Here is a 17,292-nt window from a genome sequence, read left to right as displayed (position 1 = left end):
ATGGGGTCACAAAGAGTTGGACACGACTGAGTGACTTCACTTTCACGCAGTTAGGAAGGGCTTCCCAGGTGGCGCTAGTGATCATGAACCAGCCTGCCAGTGCAGGAGACCTAAGAGAAGTAGGTTTGATCCCTGGGTCAGGAAGTTCCACTGTAGGAGGGAATGGCAGCCCACTCCAGTATTCTTCCCTGGAAGAACCAATGGACAGAGGAGATTGGCAGGCTACAGTCCAAAGGATCTCAAAGAGTCAGACTTGACTGAAGTGACTTAGCATGCACACTGGAGAAGGAAATGGCAACCCACTCCAGTGTTCTTGCCTGGAGAATCCAGGAACAGAGGAGCCTGGCGGACTGCCGTCTATGGGGTCGCACAGAGTTGGACACGACTGAAGTGACTTAGCAGCAGCAGCAGCAGCATGCACACACATAGTTAGAAAACCCTGTTTTAGTGTAAAGACTGATTGATGAATTGCCTGAAAAGTCAGTGAGTGAGTAAATTTATTGAATGTCTGCGATGCAGAAGGCACTGTAGCAGGTGCTTTGTTTTATTTCATAAAATCTGCACTTTAAAAAAATCCATGAAATAAGACTTTTTAATCCCCACCTTGCAAATGAGGAAAGGAAGGCTCAAAGAAGGTAAATAATTTGCCCAATATTTTAAGGCTAGAAAGCTCCAGAGAAGCTTTTTAAACAAAGGTCTATATTACTTCTGTATCCATACTCTCTCTTTTCCTTATGCTTTGCTTCCAAATCATGGATGGTTTAGAGCAAAAACTGGCTGGAAGATGGAAGGACAGAATTCTGATTGGGGCAGAGGATTGAAATAGCTGACTTGATAAGTACACCCTTGTGCTGAGATCCTGGGATGTTTTGAAGGGTTGTTCACATCAAGGTGGAAATACTGTTAAGTACTTTGAGTACCCCCTCCTGGGTAGAATCCACAAACTGACTCAGTGGTGGCCCATCACACTTGAAAGCTACTGTGTAGCACAGGGAATACCTCTCAATATTCTATAATAACCTAAATGGTAAAAGAATTTGAGAAAGAATAGATACATAAATATGTATAACTGAGTCCCTTTGCTATATAGCTGAAACTAACATAATATTAATCAGCTATGCTCTAACAAAAAATTTTAAAAATACCAATTGATGCTGCTATTGAAAACTGCATTGCCATAGCTCAAAAGGAAGTTTTGCATCAGGAGAATTTTGTTCTCCATGTAAATTAGTGTCTTTTATTTGTTAAGAGCAACAGACATCAACCTAAGCTAGTTTGAGGGATAGCAAAGGAAACTCATTTTAAAGAACCAAGAGACTCAAGAAACACAGGGAAATTAATGAAACAAGGCCTCCATAAGGGACAGGAATTTGGGGATGGAGTCTTGCTAAATTTCGTATTCTCTCTTTAACCTCAATGTTGCTATGCTTCTATTCCTTGTCTCTCTTGCTACAAAAGTCTTCCCTGCTTCTCTGCTAATGTGGCAGACAACATGAATCATGTGCATTTCAAATAAATTTTGCAACTTGCATCTCTGGGCCTCCAGTCTTATCAGGAAAGGATATCTCATTGTTCAAATGTTCACCTTCAACCATATGACAGAACCAGGAGGGTGTAGTCACAGTAGCAACAAATCTCCTAGGAGCTTAGCTCCATGAATTAGACATAAAGCAGGCAAGGTGTGTTGGAGTACATGCCAGCAAAAGTACAGAAATACAGCTACTCTGCTCCTTACAATCTAATGCTTTAGAAGTGGAATTGGGGTTATTGGTATACACACACTGGAGTGTTAAGTAGATCACCAAGGAGAAATGAGGATTGGTAACATGACAGCTGGTTTAAAGCTCTAAAGTGCAATAGAGCTCCTTTTAAAGATCCCCACAACCCGCGAACCTGTGCCGATGAACCAGAACTAATGAATGTCCCAGGCACATATATCTGAAGATCTGTCTGTGCTGGGTTTCCTGGAAAGAACCCTGAATCAGATTCAGAAAACCTGTGTTCAAATCCTGCCTCTGCCCTTGCTTTTTATGCTGTTCTCGGCAAGTGACCTCACTTTACCAAAATCGGGGTTAATAAGCATGCCTTGCCTACCTCAGAAAGCTGTTTCAAGAAGCAAATGAGATAATATCTGTAAAGTTAGCACTTTACAAGATCTAAAGCACTGAGCAAATGTAACAGATTATTAGCAATATAAGAAATCACAGGAAGCCAATGAGTTGTAACACTTAGGTTACCTTTGCAAACATCTATTCCACCATGCTCCTCTTTGCTTTTTAGAGTAGAAAAAAATAATCATGCTTCAAGAAATGTAATGAATGTGAAGTATATTTATTCTATTTTTATGAGGCATGGTTGGGTGAAAAAGATCAGTGCAGCTCAAAAGTAAAGGATTCCAAAGTCTGTTCTCTATTTCTGCATCTCTGTTGCTGCCCTGCAAACTGGACACAGCAGGGAAGAAGACGGTGGGATGAACTGAGAGAGTAGCATTGAAACATATAGATTATCATATGTAAACTAGATGGATGATGGGAAGCTGTTATATAACATGGGAACTCAGTGCAGTGCTCTGTGACAACGTAGAGGGATGGGATGGAGTGGGGGCTTGGAGGGGAGGCTCAAGAGGAAGGGGGCATATGTATATTTACTGCTGACTTACATTGCTGTATTACAGTGCATGCGTGCTAAGCTGCTTCAATTGTGTCTGACTCTTTGTGACCCTATGGACTATAGCCTCCCTCTATCTATGGGATTCTCCAGACTAGAATACTGGAGTGGGTTGCCATGCCCTCCTCCAGGGGATCTTCCCCACCAAGGGATCCAACCTGTGTCTCTTATGTCTCCTGCATTAGCAGGCAGATTCTTTATCACTAGCACAATTTGGGAAACCCATTGCATGGCAGAAGCCAACACGATATTGTAAAGCAATTATCCTCCAATTAAAAATAAATTACTTTTTAAAAGTGATGGACTGAGAGTATATAATTTTCAAGAAATAACTAGAGCCTTGAGAGGGCAGGGCGGGGGAGGAGGAAGAGTGGTAGTAGAAATAGTAGTAGAAATAGTAGCAATAATAGTAATAGCATCAATACAGTAGAAATGATAGTACCCATCTGGTTGCCCTGTTTCAGGCATTGTGCTAAGTGCTTTCCACTCAGTTGCTCATTAAATTCATAGAACCTTCTCAGCTAGACTCCATTATCGTCTCAGTTTTAGAGATGTAGGGCAAGTTAATAATTTCTCCATAGTCTCAAATATGACAAGTTCAGACTAAGACTCAGTTTACTTCAATCCAAAGTTAAACCAAATAACCAAGACACTATTCTCTATTTTATATGCTTAGAAGAAAATTTGATAAATGTCAAGTTTGGGTGGTAACAAAAACTCATATAAAGGAGAGCATCTGACAATCAAAATTGTTCAGTCATAAGTCCACATATTTTTAATGCATGGTATTTTCCAATGAATGTGAATGATTTCTAAACATGACTAATTTAATCCCTATACACCTATATTAATTACTTAAAAATGACAATACCAATTACTGTTGAAAACACTGAATAACAAGAGCTTTCATTCATTACAAGTGGAAACACAAAATGGAATAGCCACTTGGAAGACAGCTTGGTAGTTAAAAGTTGAACATAGTCTTACTATGCAATTGAGAAATTACACTCCCTGATATTTATCCAAGTGATTCAAACACATCTCCACACAAAAACCTGCAGGCAAATGCTTATCACAGCTTTATTCACCAAAAACTAGAAGCAACTATGATGTTCTTCAGTAGGTAAGTGAACTCAAGATGTATATCCACACTATAGTACAGTGTACCTAAAACTCTGAAAAAGCAGGGAAAACATAACCTTTAAGAAACTATCAAAGCCAAGACACAACAAAGGAGACAAGATGACTAAAGTAATGTGGTATCCTAGTGAGATCTTGGGAAAGAAAAAGGACATTTGATTAAAAACTATGATATCTGAATAACATGGACTTTAGCTAACAAAAATGTATTGTTGTTTCATTGATTGTGAGAAGTCTACCATACTAATTTAAGATGTTAATAATAGGAGAAATAGGGTAGGAGGTATATTGGTATATGAAACTCTCTGCACCGACTTGGTAATTTTTCTGCAAATCTAAAGTTAGAAGTTTAGTTTTCAAAATGTAACAATCTAAACCAAACTAAACCAAAACAAAACTATAAAGCCTCAAGAGATAAGCTATAGGGAATACATAGTATTCTTTCCTTGAATAATAAAATAATGAAACCAAAAAAACTCCAAAGGAAAACAAAACTCAACTAATTTAGACTCAATAGTGAGAAAAAAATAACAGTTAATTTTCCAAACAGGTCAATGTCCCCGTCTGAAATCATTACAACCTTCATGTTGTGGTCAAGAACAATCTTCTTCTGTTCATATTAATGGCTATTTAGATATCTTTAAGATAATATTGATCTGTGTCTAAAGTGGAATTGATTGTTCAGCCACTATTAAAATGTCCCTTTATTGTATAGGTGTTTACCTCAATGCACATTAATGCTATTTTGTCAACAGCATGTATTCAATGGTTAATAGATTCAATCTCAGCTAAGCAGATACAGTCAAACTTCATGAAGAAAGTTTGATTTAGGTTTAGAAACCAATACAAAAAATGCAAGTGTGGATGTAGAAGGCCATGTGCCAATTTATTTCTGGAAAGAAGAATAGAATTATCCTTTAAAAAGATAACTGTTTTCTATCATCTGGAAATTACTTAGTAGAGAAAAATGTGTGTAAGCTAACTGCAGACATTTGATCTGAGTAAAACAATTAGGAGGTGATTCAAATCCTATTTTCCTCATCTATTCATTGACTTGCTGGAGGAGAGAACAGCAAAATGAAGATTTCAAGCCAGTTCAGAATCGCTAAAGGAAAGGATTCTACATTCCACAATTCTCACCCACTATGGCAAACCAGGCAGTACTGAACTATTCTTTTGGACTTCAAAAACTGTATAATTTTTCTACCAATGCTTCTTCAGTACAGTATTTTCTTTGGAAAGCATATTTAGTGTGAGTTCTTTCTGTTGTGGTAGTAGTTTTGACTAACACAAATATGACTTCAATGCAAGATATTTGTTCTCCCAGAAAGTGTTTCTAGAATAAAAATTTGAGATATAGCATACCAATGGAACTGAATTGTTTTAGCACTCTGGAAACTCATGAGATTAAACTATGCATGTTAGATTTGAATTTTTTGAATTTAACAAATGTAATTTATTGTTAGAAAATATAAAAATAAGATATTGAAGGTTTAGAAACCAATTTAAAAGCTGTATGTGTATATATAGAAGACCATGTTCCTATTTATTTCTGGGAAGAAAAATAGAATCCTTTAAAAAGATGACTATTTTCTATCATCTGGAGATTACTTAGTAGAGAAAAATAATGTATATCTTAAGCAGCCATTTTAACTGAGTGAAACAATTAGGAGGTGATTCAAATTCTAATTTCTATCTTTTTGCTCATCAATTCATATCATGAAGTATGACCCAGAATTCCATACCTAGGTGTAAATCCCAAGTTGGTATTCAAACAAAAATTCATACTTCTACGTTCATAGCATCACAATTCACAATAGCCAAAAGGTGGACACAACTCAAATGTTCACCAGCTAATGAACAGATAAACAAAACATAGTCTGTCTATACAATGGAATATTATTCAGCCCCAAAACGAATGGTACATGCTACAACACAGGGAACCTTGAAAACATGAGACTAAGTGAAAGACGTCAAAAACAAAGTTCACATAGTGTATGAGTTTATTTATATGAAGTATTCAGAACAGGAAAATTCATGGAGACAAAAACACAAATTAGCGGCTTGAGAGAACGGACAAAGTGAGGAATGGAAGGTGACTTCTTCCTGCGGAGTGATGGCAGTGTTATGGAACAAGATAGTGATGACGCTTGCACTTTGTGAATGAGCTAAAAGCCACTGAACTGTGTATTTTAAAATAATTAAAATGGTGAGTTGTATATTATATGACTGTTCATCGAAAGAAATTTATATAAATAAATGCATATCATGAGGACGTGTGTTGGAAAGCACATGTACCCTGAACCACTAGCCTTGTGTAATTGTAACTACACATTGTGTTCATGTGGAAGCTGGGAACAGGGGCAGTGATGAGAAAACAAGGAGTGTGGACACTGCCTGCTAAGCCAAAAGAATATGGAGAAAAAGAGCTGCCTTTGCCTTTAAAGGAGTGATAGGGGACCAACTCCCTATCACCAGTCTGCCACTCAGCTGTTCATTACTACCAAAAACAACAAAAGTAGAGATGCAAAAACAGCCTGCCATCAGGCAAGGGAGCACATAGAATTGAGATGGTCTACACTAGTCCTGAGTCACGCACGGCACCTGAGAAGTGCATCCAGAATATCCATCAAGTCTGCAAGGAGATCAAACCAGTCAATCCTAAAGGAAATCAACCCTGAATATTCATTAGAAGAACTGATGCTGAAGCTGAAGTTCCAATACATTGGCCACCTATGTGAAGAGTCGACTCACTGGAAAAGACCCTGATGCTGGGAAAGATTGAAGGCAGGAGGTAAAGGGGTTGTCAAAGGATGAGATGGTTGGATGGCATCACCAACTCAATAGACGTGAATTTGAGCAACCTCTGGGAGATAGTGAAGGACAGGGGAGCCTGGCCTTGCATGCTGGCCTGGCATGCTGCAGTCCATGGGGTCGCAAAGAGTCAGACACGACTGAGTGACTGAACAACAACTGCAAAGCCAGTTGGTCTGGTCAGACTGTAGGTGAGGTTGCCTAGCAGACCCACAGATATGAAACCTTGATGGGAAGGGTAGTAGACAGATAGCTGACCAGTGAAGAAGCATAATCATGAGAACGAAGGCAGGGTATCAACAGGAAACTATGAAGTCAGGGTAAAGCAGCCTTTGCCAAATACATTTGGTCTCGGTTTCCCATTTTGGGAGTGCTAGAATCTCTCCTACTATCTCTCAATTCATTTCATGAGTCACACTGATGTGCAGATGAGGTAGAGGCAATGATAATTTATGAAGTTGCCACATCAGCACTGATTACACTGGCGATCAAAGCATTTTCCATTTGCTTAGTGAGGACTATGAGCCAGGCCTGAGCTAAGAGCTTTCAAAAGATAATCTCTTTTAGTGCTCACATACCCCTTAAGGCAGGCATATCCCACTCAGTGAGGACTTGAGAAAACTGAGGCATGTCCCGTGAAAGAACTCTCTCAAGGCCTCCCATCTAGTTTCCAAACTGGTATTTGAAAGCCAGGAGCCTGATTGTAGAGCTCTTGTAATCACATGTGCGTGCATGCTCAGTTGTGTCCAAATCCTTGAGACCCCGTGGACTATAGCCCACACGGCTCCTCTGTCCATGGACTTTTCTAGGCAGGAACAATGGAGTGGGTTTCCATCTTCTCCACCAGGAGATCTTCCTGACCCAGGGATCAAACCCACATCTCTTGCATCTCCTTTACTGGCATGCAGATTCTTTACCAATGAACCCCCTGGGAATCTCACAGACACCCTCAATAGCAGTAATGCTTGCAGAAAGTTTTCAGGGAAAAGCTCAGAAGCCCTGACCTATACTAATCTGACCTGGAAGAAATATACAAACTGATTTTGAAAGGCCCAGTAGCAAATGAGCAAAGACAGTGTGAAAACCAGGGTGTGGGGCAATGTGAAGTAGGAGAGAAGGAGGTACCCCCAAAATAGACTGAACATGCTTTAATGCCATCATGTGTTAACACAACAGTCACCCCCACTAAACTGAGAGCCCCTAGCAGGCGGGATTCCTGAGTTTTTCATTCTGGTGCATAGTACACTGTTTCCATGAGTCTTTAATAAATATTTTTTGAATAAATAAAATTGTACTTCTTGTATAGTGACTGATAAGAATAATAGATGCTTCCCTGGTGGTCTAGTAGTTAAGAGTCTGCAATTCCGCTGCAGGGGGCATGGGTTTGATCTCTGGTCTGGAGAGGTCACACAGCCGTGAGGGGTGACCAAACAAAAAATCAGTTCAGTTCAGTTCAGTCGCTCAGTCGTGTCCAACTCTTGCGACCCTGTGAATCGCAGCACGCCAGGCCTCCCTGTCCATCACCAACTCCCGGAGTTCACTCAGACTCATGTCCATGGAGTCAGTGATGCCATCCAGCCTCTGTTGTCCCTTTCTCCTCCTGCTCTCAATCCCTCCCAGTGTCAGAGTCTTTTCCAATGAGTCAACTCTTCCCATGAGGTGGCCAAAGTACTGGAGTTTCAACTTCAGCATCATTCCCTCCAAAGAAATCCCAGGGCTGATCTCCTTCAGAATGGACTGGTTGGATCTCCTTGCAAAAAAATAGAATAAAACAAATAGATGAAAATCAAATTTGCAGATTTAAGAAAAATTAATAGTTGCTACCACTTACTAAGATTTAACTTATGATTATAAATGTGTACTTTATAAAACTTATATCTCATTTCCACCTCCAAGCAAATGAGGCTAATATAATTAAAAGGAAACTAAAGCTCAAATAACTTTCCCAAATTCAACCATCAAATTAAAAGTGAACTGGATTTCAAACCCTAATCTCTATGACTCCAAATCCCAGGTGCTTTAACCTCTTCTATTTTCTATAATAAATGATCCATCCTTTAGTGAGAAGGAATTAGTGATTATACACATTTTAGAAGAGGGAAAATGAAAATTATAATGTAGTATCAGCTTTTAAAAGAATGAATGAAAAATTATACATGAACCTTGATTACAATTGTGTAAAAATTCACAGCATAAAAGGGAAATAGCAGGAAGTCTGGAAAATAAAACAGTTGTATAAAAATGGTGAAGCTATGGATAATTTTTAACATTGTGCTTAATTTTTCTACAATGTTATTTTCAGGGTAAATAAGATTCGAAGATAAATACAAGTGTAACAAAACAAATTATTATATGCACAGAAAGTGATTGCTTTAAACAGCATCGTCGCTTTTGAGTCATGATTGTAGATCCAGGATAATTACATGACATCTTGGGTACCATATTTTCCTAAAGATATGGCAAAGCTCTGTGAAACAGGAATTCTGAGTCTTCTTGAATTCTCTAGTTAAGATTAAAAATTTGAAAATATGATATACTATTCTCCTCAGCAGAACATTCAAAAATATCACTTGCTGTGAATATACTTTCAAACTAGTTTCTCCTTTCATATAATCTATGAAATATTCTCTGTCTCCATGTATATTAAGTTTTATTAGTTCTGAAAACGTCAACACCACCATCAGTCTTTCATCCTGGGCCCAGTTATCTTTTTAAAAGCCAGGTCAATATATGGCACTTCCTTCCTTAAGAACACTCCAGCACTTCCTATTACATAAAGAGTAGTCAGAAATTTAAGTCCTAATCTCTATTCCCTCCTACCATCCTCCTTAGACCATATGCTCTCCTCAGAATTTGCCATTCACATTCCTCACATTCATGATTTCATGCTTTTCTTGTAATAGAAATTTAGTTTCAAATGCCTTGCCTCACTTATCAAATCTTGCCTCCTTCCTCAAGATTCAAGGGTATTGCTTCTCTTACACCTTTAATAATATTGCACACGCTGGTTTAAATGACTCCACATGCTCTGATCTCAATTCATAAACTTTGTATTGCTACAACTTTCTATATTCTTTTATAGTATAGTAATAGCAGATAACATTTATCAAATATATTAGTTCTGCATTTTACATGTATTTGCTCATTTAAAATAACAATGCTAGTAGCTAAGAACTATTAGTACCATTTTAAAAAAAAAAAAGGAACCAGAGACCCAGGGTGATAAAATTCTTTACCTAGGAGTGTAATGAAGAAGCATCAGAGATGAGCTTTGAACTCAGGTGTGCCTGAGCCAAAATCCTGTGCTTGTAACTACTACCTTTCAAAAGTTGCTCTCCAAATTTCCAGTTGTAGCTCTGGGAAATTAACTGGAGGCAAATGGTTTGGGATGGCAGGAACCTATGCATTTGAAGTATATGTCAAGTGTTTAGCTCCAGCCCATGCTAAGTCCCAAGGAAAAAGGAAAAAGCAGTATCACAGATCCTGTCTTTATTTAAAATTTGGTATCTTTTTCATCATGGATTTCCTTGCATTTATTTTGATGTTTAAGATATTATGTAAAATATTATTTATCTTGAATCCTGAGTTTCTTGGAATGCCTTCAGACTTTGCACCCTACTCCTGGCCCTGCTTAACTGACACATAGGGGGCACTCAAAAACTCGGCTTGTATTGTGTTTAACTTCTATGTCAGTCTTATCCACATGACTTCAAAAATCGAACTCCTTGAAGGCAGTGACTGTGGTGATCCTTTTTTGCCATCTTACTAACCCTTAGTCTCTATCTTTTCAGTTTGATCCTCAAAAAAGTGTTTTGACACTCCTCTCTCACTTTCAACTGTGATAGACTCATACTTCATAATGCCAATTAGAAGGTAACCCTTTATTATGAAGGACTTCACAGGTGGCGCTAGTGGGAAATGACCAGCCTGCCAATGCAGGAGACATGAGAGAGGAGGGTTCGATCCCTGGGTCAGGATGATCCCTTGGAGGCCATGGCAGCTCACGCCAGTATTCTTGCTTGGAGAATCCCATCGACACAGCGGTCTGGAGGGCTACAGTCCATAGTCATAAAGAGTTGGACATGAGTGAAGCAACTTATCATTCACATACTTTAAAATGAAAGTCTTGCCATCTGACCATAGTTTTAACTTTTCATTAGATGCCAAATCATATTGTTTGTGATTAAAAAAAAAAAAAACAAAAAACTAAGAACTGAAAAGTCAACTGTGTTTCCTCTAAATTCTACCCCAAAGTTCCTCTTCATGGAAAGTTTTGAAGAACTATTTTTAGTTTCTTTCAAGGATGTCTTTGCCACTATAGTTAATCCTCCAAACACGACAATGGAACTCCTGTTGTTAATGAGTCATGATACTTCATGGGACTGGAAAATATAGGCCAAGGATTTGTTTCAAAGTTTTCAAAGATAATTATCTTCCTTTGTGTACTCTTAGTGTTGGTATAGCCATTTGACCAAGTGAAGATCCTCTGCAGTGTAAAGAAGCTGTGAATTCATAAAGCCTAGGTTTACATTCTAGCTCCATCACTTAACAGCTGTGTGGTATTTGCAAGCAACAGAATCTCCCCAAAGCATATCAGAAAAATTTAGACAATAACAACACCTCTTCAAGGGAAAATGCTGTGTCTAGCAACCAGAAATTGCTCAGTAAATATGAACTCTTATTTTTCATTGAATGCATGTATATTAAGAACTACTAAATGCTAGGTGCTGGTCTAGGCATTAGAAATAAAAGTTAGAAAAAGCACAAAATCAGTGATTGTTAAATTAAGCTATATGCATTGAGCATCTACCATGTAAGGCAGTCTACCAGGAAATGTAGGAAAACGGAGGAATGAGACAAAATCTCAATCTTTAAGACATTAGTATAGAAGTATTATTCATTTAAGACAAAAAGGGAAAGGCTACCAATAATTTAAGAAAATGATAAATGTGATTTTGTTAAGGATGAACCAAACAATATAATGTTATTTCCAATTTACTGTAAGGCCTGGAGGGATTTTTTCTTTTCTTTTTTTTTATTGCATCATTGCGTCATTTTTTTTCATCATTCACTATTTGTGAAACAAATAGTTTATTTCAGAATACTGTAAAAAAATAAATTAGACTGAGAGAAGATACAGATTCTGGCCACAGTCTGTACTAGTAATGATAGCTTGGTGAAATGATTTCACTTTCCACTATTAAAATGGGGTTGCTCAGAGTTTTAGGTGAAATAAGCTTAGCTGGCTTGTTAGCTTAGGCACTTTCAAAAACAGATGAATGATAGAATGAGAAACATAGAGATTTACTGGGGGAAATCCCTGTGAATGTGTTACAGAATGAACTGTGTTCCACTATAAATCAGACGATGAAGTCCTAAACCCTAATATCTCAGAATGTAACAGCTTTTGGAGACAGGGACTTTAAGTAGGTGATTAAACTAAAATGAGGTCATGGGAGTGGGCCCTACTCCACTATTACTGATATCCTTATTAAAGGAGATTAGAGACCACAGGGAGCTTGGCCAAGATGGCAGAGTAGGAAAACCCTGAGCTCACCTCCTCTCATAGGCACAATGAAATTACAGCTATTTAAAGGGCAACTATTAATGAGAAAGACTGGAATCTACCAGAAAAGATCTTCTACACTAAAGATATAAAGAAGGAAAGAAGGGACCACAACAAAAAGGGTAGGACAGGTGGAGTCATAGTATAATCAAGACCATGGTATAATCAAGATCATAGACCCAGGTGGTCAAAGCGTAGGGGAGAATAATTACCATTGCAAAGGTTCTCTCCAAGGAATAAGGGGTCTGAAGACCACATTGGATTCCCTAGCCCAGGGTACTGCATCAGGAAGATAAGCCCACAGAACAAGTTTGGTTTTGAAGGCCAGCATGGTTTTCTTTCAGGAGACCCAGAGCACTGTGGGAAACAAAGACCCCCTTTTTTTTTGTCTTTTATTTTTACTGAAGTACAATTACTTTACAATTATAGTCCATATAGTCCACAGAATTGCGAAGAGTCAGATACGACTGAGGTGATTTAGCATGCACACACAGCCATACAACCACATGAATGAGCCTCAAGTATACATATGTTCTCCCCTTCTTAAGCCTCCCCTCTAGGTCATCACAGAGCACCAAGCTGAAGTCTCTCTATTATACAGCAGCTTCCCACTAGTTATCTATTTTAGGCATGGTAGCATATGTATGTATCAATGATACTCTTTCAATTCATCCCACCCTCTCATTCCCCTGCTGTGCCCGCATGTCTGCTCTCTAGGTCTGCATCTCTATTCGTCGATAGATGAATGGATAAAGAAGAAGCGGTGTATATATTTATAATGAAATATTACTCAACCACAAAAAGGAATGAAGTCGGGTCATTCATAGAGACGTGAATATAACCTAGAGTCTATAACAGACTATAACAGGGTGAATAAAGGCAGAAAAAAGAAAAACAAATATTGTATGTTAATGCATATATATATGGAATCTATTATTTTCTAGATTCATTTTTAAGACTAAATCGATTTTTAAAGATTGCACATAAAAGTTCCGAGACTCAGAGCAGAGCAGTAAGTAGTTTAAAAGGAGCCTGGGTCAGGCCCACCTGCTGATCCTGCAAACTCTCCCAGAGAGGTAGGAAGCAACTTGAGCTCATGGTGGGGACACGGACACTGGAAGCAGCCATTTGGAGAGCTCATGCTACCGTGCAGACACAGGTGCTGGCAAGTGCCACTTGAGAATCCTCCCTCTGGCTTGTTAGCCTCTGGTCCCAGCCACACCCCTACTGCCCAACCTGTGTGCACTAGTCCTGGGATGCCTCAAACCAAACAACTGGCTGGGAGGGCCACAGACCCAGCCATCAGAAGTCAGGCTGCATTACAACCTCATGAGCTCACAGCTATCCCTGGATATGACCCTGTGCATTAGAGCCCAGGACACAGCCCTAAGCACCAGTGTGCAGGCACTAGACTTAGGACCACTGAGCCCGTGTATTCAGAGATCCCAGGACCTGGCCCCACCAACAAGCAGGCAACAACCCCAGGACATCATGGGTTCCGGCCCCACCCATCAGCAAATGGATACGGGTCCCAGGACAACCACATCCCTGCAGCCTGCTGAGGCAGGAACCAGCTAACCCACCAGGGGCCAGCACCTGCCCTAGGACCCACTGTACCCTGGTCTTGACCACCAGAAGGCCAACAACAGCTCTAAGACATGTTGATCTCCTCAGCCAGCAGCCTGGGGATCCGGCCCCCTGAACCAGGAGTCAACACAAGTTTGGGACACCACAGACCTCCTCCACATCATATGTGCCAGGAACTGGCCCCACCCACAGTGATCCAATACCAGCTCTGGAACCGTAGAGCTCTGCACCAGAGACCCCAGGACATAACTCTGCACACCAGTGGACTGGCACCAGTCCCAGGGCCTGAAGTCACCTACCAGTGGGCTGGGATCTCCTGAGCACTGACCCCACCCACCAGCAGATAGACACTGGCCCCCTCCACCCCTGACCATAGCAGTCCCACAGCTTGCCTTGTCAGGACCCAGCCAACATACCTACATGCTGGTATCCACCCTGGGACCCCACAGGCTCCAACTCTGCTCACTACCAGGCCAGCTCTAGTTCTGAGACAACTTGCACCCCTCAGGCAGTGTCTCCAGGAACCAGCCCCACCTACCAGCTGGCTGACATTATCTTTGGGACACTCAGGGTCCTATCATCAGAAGCCAAGGGACACAACTCCACCCCACCAGTGAGCTGGCACTCATATGGGGACCACCACACCAGCCCCACTTACTAATAGGCTGACACCAATCCACAAAATCCTAGGGCTTGGTCCCATCCACTAGGGGTCAACACTAGCTATAAGATACCATGGACTCCACAGCCAGCCAATCCCAGATCTGCCCCACTCACTAGCAGGCCAGCACTAGTTTGGGACTATAGAAACCACAGTCAGCTGTGTCAGGGACAGGCCATACTCCCCAGCTGATACTAGATCCAGGAACCCCAGCACTGCAACCACATACTCCAGAACCCTGCTCTGCCCACCAACGAGCCATCACTAGGTCCAAAACCCTCCAGGGTTTAGCAGCCTGCCACCCCATGACCTGGCCAAGTTACTCAGCTGCCAGCAGCCTCTGTACTAGGCAGGACTTGGCAACCAACCAGACCTGGGGCCATCCATACCTATGAAACTACCCATAACAGTTAGCCCATCAAAACAGAAGTACTGTGCAGTCCACACTGGGGCATCCCAGGACATATAGCTCTGGTGAATAAAGGGGAGTGTGCTATTGCAATGCATAGGACATTTCCTATAAAAGGTCACTTCTCCAAGATTAGGAAATATAACCAACCTACCAAACAGGTATACATGGAAGCAGTAGATTAGGCAAAAAGAGGTAATAGAACATGTTTCAAATGAAGGAACAAGATAAAACCCTAGAAAAGAAACTAAGTGGAAAAGGCAATCTACCCAGTAGGAGCTCAAGGTGATGATCATAAAGACAACAAAAGAAACTTGGGAAAAGAATGGATGAAGAGCGTGAGAAGTTTTTAAGAAAAAAGTTAGAAAATTTAACAAACCATAAAACAGAGATGAAGACTACAATAACCAAAATAAAAAATAGACTAGAAGGAATAGACAGTAGAGTAAATGATACAGCGAATGGATCAGCAAGCTGAAAGACACGGCAGCAGAAATCACTGAGGCTGAACATAAAGAAGAATTAAATGAGGGCAATTTAAGAGACCTCTACTATACGCATACAGCATATGGTCAAGCATGCTAGTATTCACATTATAAGGGTCCCAGAAAGAGAAGGGGGAAAAGGGCAGAGAATGTATTTGAAGACTCAATAGCTGAAAACTTAATAAAGGAAACAGACATCTAAGCCCAAGAAGCACAGAGAGTCCCAAACAGGAGCAACCCAAAGAGGACCACATAAGGCAAAGAGATAATATTAAAAGCAGCAAGGGAAAAGCAATAAGTTATATATGAAGGAACTCCCATTAGGCTATCAGCTGACTTTTCAGCAGAAATTCTGTAGGCCAGAGAAAGTGGCATGATATATCTAAAGTGATAAAAGGGAAAAACCAAGAAATAGTCTACCCAGCAAAGTTTTCATTCAGCTTTGATTGAACAATCAAAAGTGTTACAAACAAGTAAAAGCAAAAAGAGTTCATCACTACCAAATGAACTTTACAAGAAATGTTGCAGGAATTTCTCTAAACAAAAAATAAAAGGTAACAAGTAGAAACATGGAAATTATTAAAGGAAGAACCTCATCAGTAAAGGCAAATATATAGTAAATACATAGTAGTAAAGGTAATAAATTAATCACTTGCAAAGCTAATAGGAAAGCTAAAAGACAAAGCAGTATAACTGTCTATGTGTGCAATAAGTAGTTAAAAGGTACACAAAGCAAAGATATTAGTATGATGTCAAAGGCAGTAACCATGAGGGGAGGGGGAGAAATACAGGGTTGTATTGTTGTGTGCAGATTCCAAATGTGTGGCAGCTGGAAGCCATCAGCTTATACACTTCTTGCAGGAGGCTCTTTCCTGGAGAGAAATTTGAGTGGTGTGCCTGCATGACTGAAAATGCTAAAGAAAGTTACTTTCATTCCCCTTGATACTGCTGCTGCCACACCTACCACTGCTGAGCCCAAGTTTGTTCATTCACTAAATAGAGGACAAGAAGGATGAGGCTGGGTTAGACACTAGTGGGCTCCAGAAATCCCATCCCCATAACGGTGTTACAACATAGCCCTCTGCTATAGAAAGGTAAAATGTGAAGGGTCCTCTCTGTACAAGATACTTTGATAACTGACCTTCCATGATGCCTGCCATTTCACTGCTAGAAATTTGTCCATGTGGTTTAAGATGTGTGTTTCCAGTAATCTCTAACAATACTAGATGCATTAACATCAAACCTGTGTTTTTAACCGCTATACTATTTCGGCTTTAGGGAAAACTATACAATTCTTCACAAGAGAAAATGGGAACGCACACGTGAATGGGAGCACGCATTCCTATCACTTTTGTGATGTATTCAGTAAAATTTATAGTCAATAAAGGCCAATGAAGTCTTTTTAGCTGGTAACAATATACAGAAGATAAAAGGAGAAAAAAACAAGGTCTACTAATTTTGATAGTTTAAGAAACATTAGTGTAGTACAATCCAGTCCTGAATTTATAGTTTGTCCTATAAGCTGTGAAACTGGACCCCTGTGAGCTCCCTTCCCTTGAGGCCCTCCAGTTATAGAGAATTTATTATTGGGTTAACATGGTCATTTTCCTTAACTAGAAAAGGTAGTCTAGTTAGTTACATATATTTTGATTAATAGTGAGGTTAAATATATCCTGACGTGGGGCAAGTAATTTACAAATATTTTAAGTGAAACAAAATGACCTGCTTTAAAAGATTTTACAGTATAAATTTTATTTTTGTCTTATGATTCTGTAGGCCCTTGGGAAGATTGTATTGCCCCCAATGTCACTATGAAAAACTGCAAAGAGAAAGTAGGAAAGAACTGACATTCATTGGGAACTAACTTTGTGCAAGAAACTGTATAAGGTACTCCCTGCATATTATCTCACCGACATCCTAGATCAGTTCAGTTCAGTCGCTCAGTCGTGTCCGACTCTTTGCA

The sequence above is a fragment of the Ovis canadensis genome, chromosome 5 (genome assembly GCF_042477335.2).
Source record: "Ovis canadensis isolate MfBH-ARS-UI-01 breed Bighorn chromosome 5, ARS-UI_OviCan_v2, whole genome shotgun sequence".
NCBI lineage: Eukaryota > Metazoa > Chordata > Mammalia > Artiodactyla > Bovidae > Ovis > Ovis canadensis.
The sequence above is the reverse complement of the archived record's forward strand: the minus strand, read 5'-3'. Positions refer to the sequence as shown.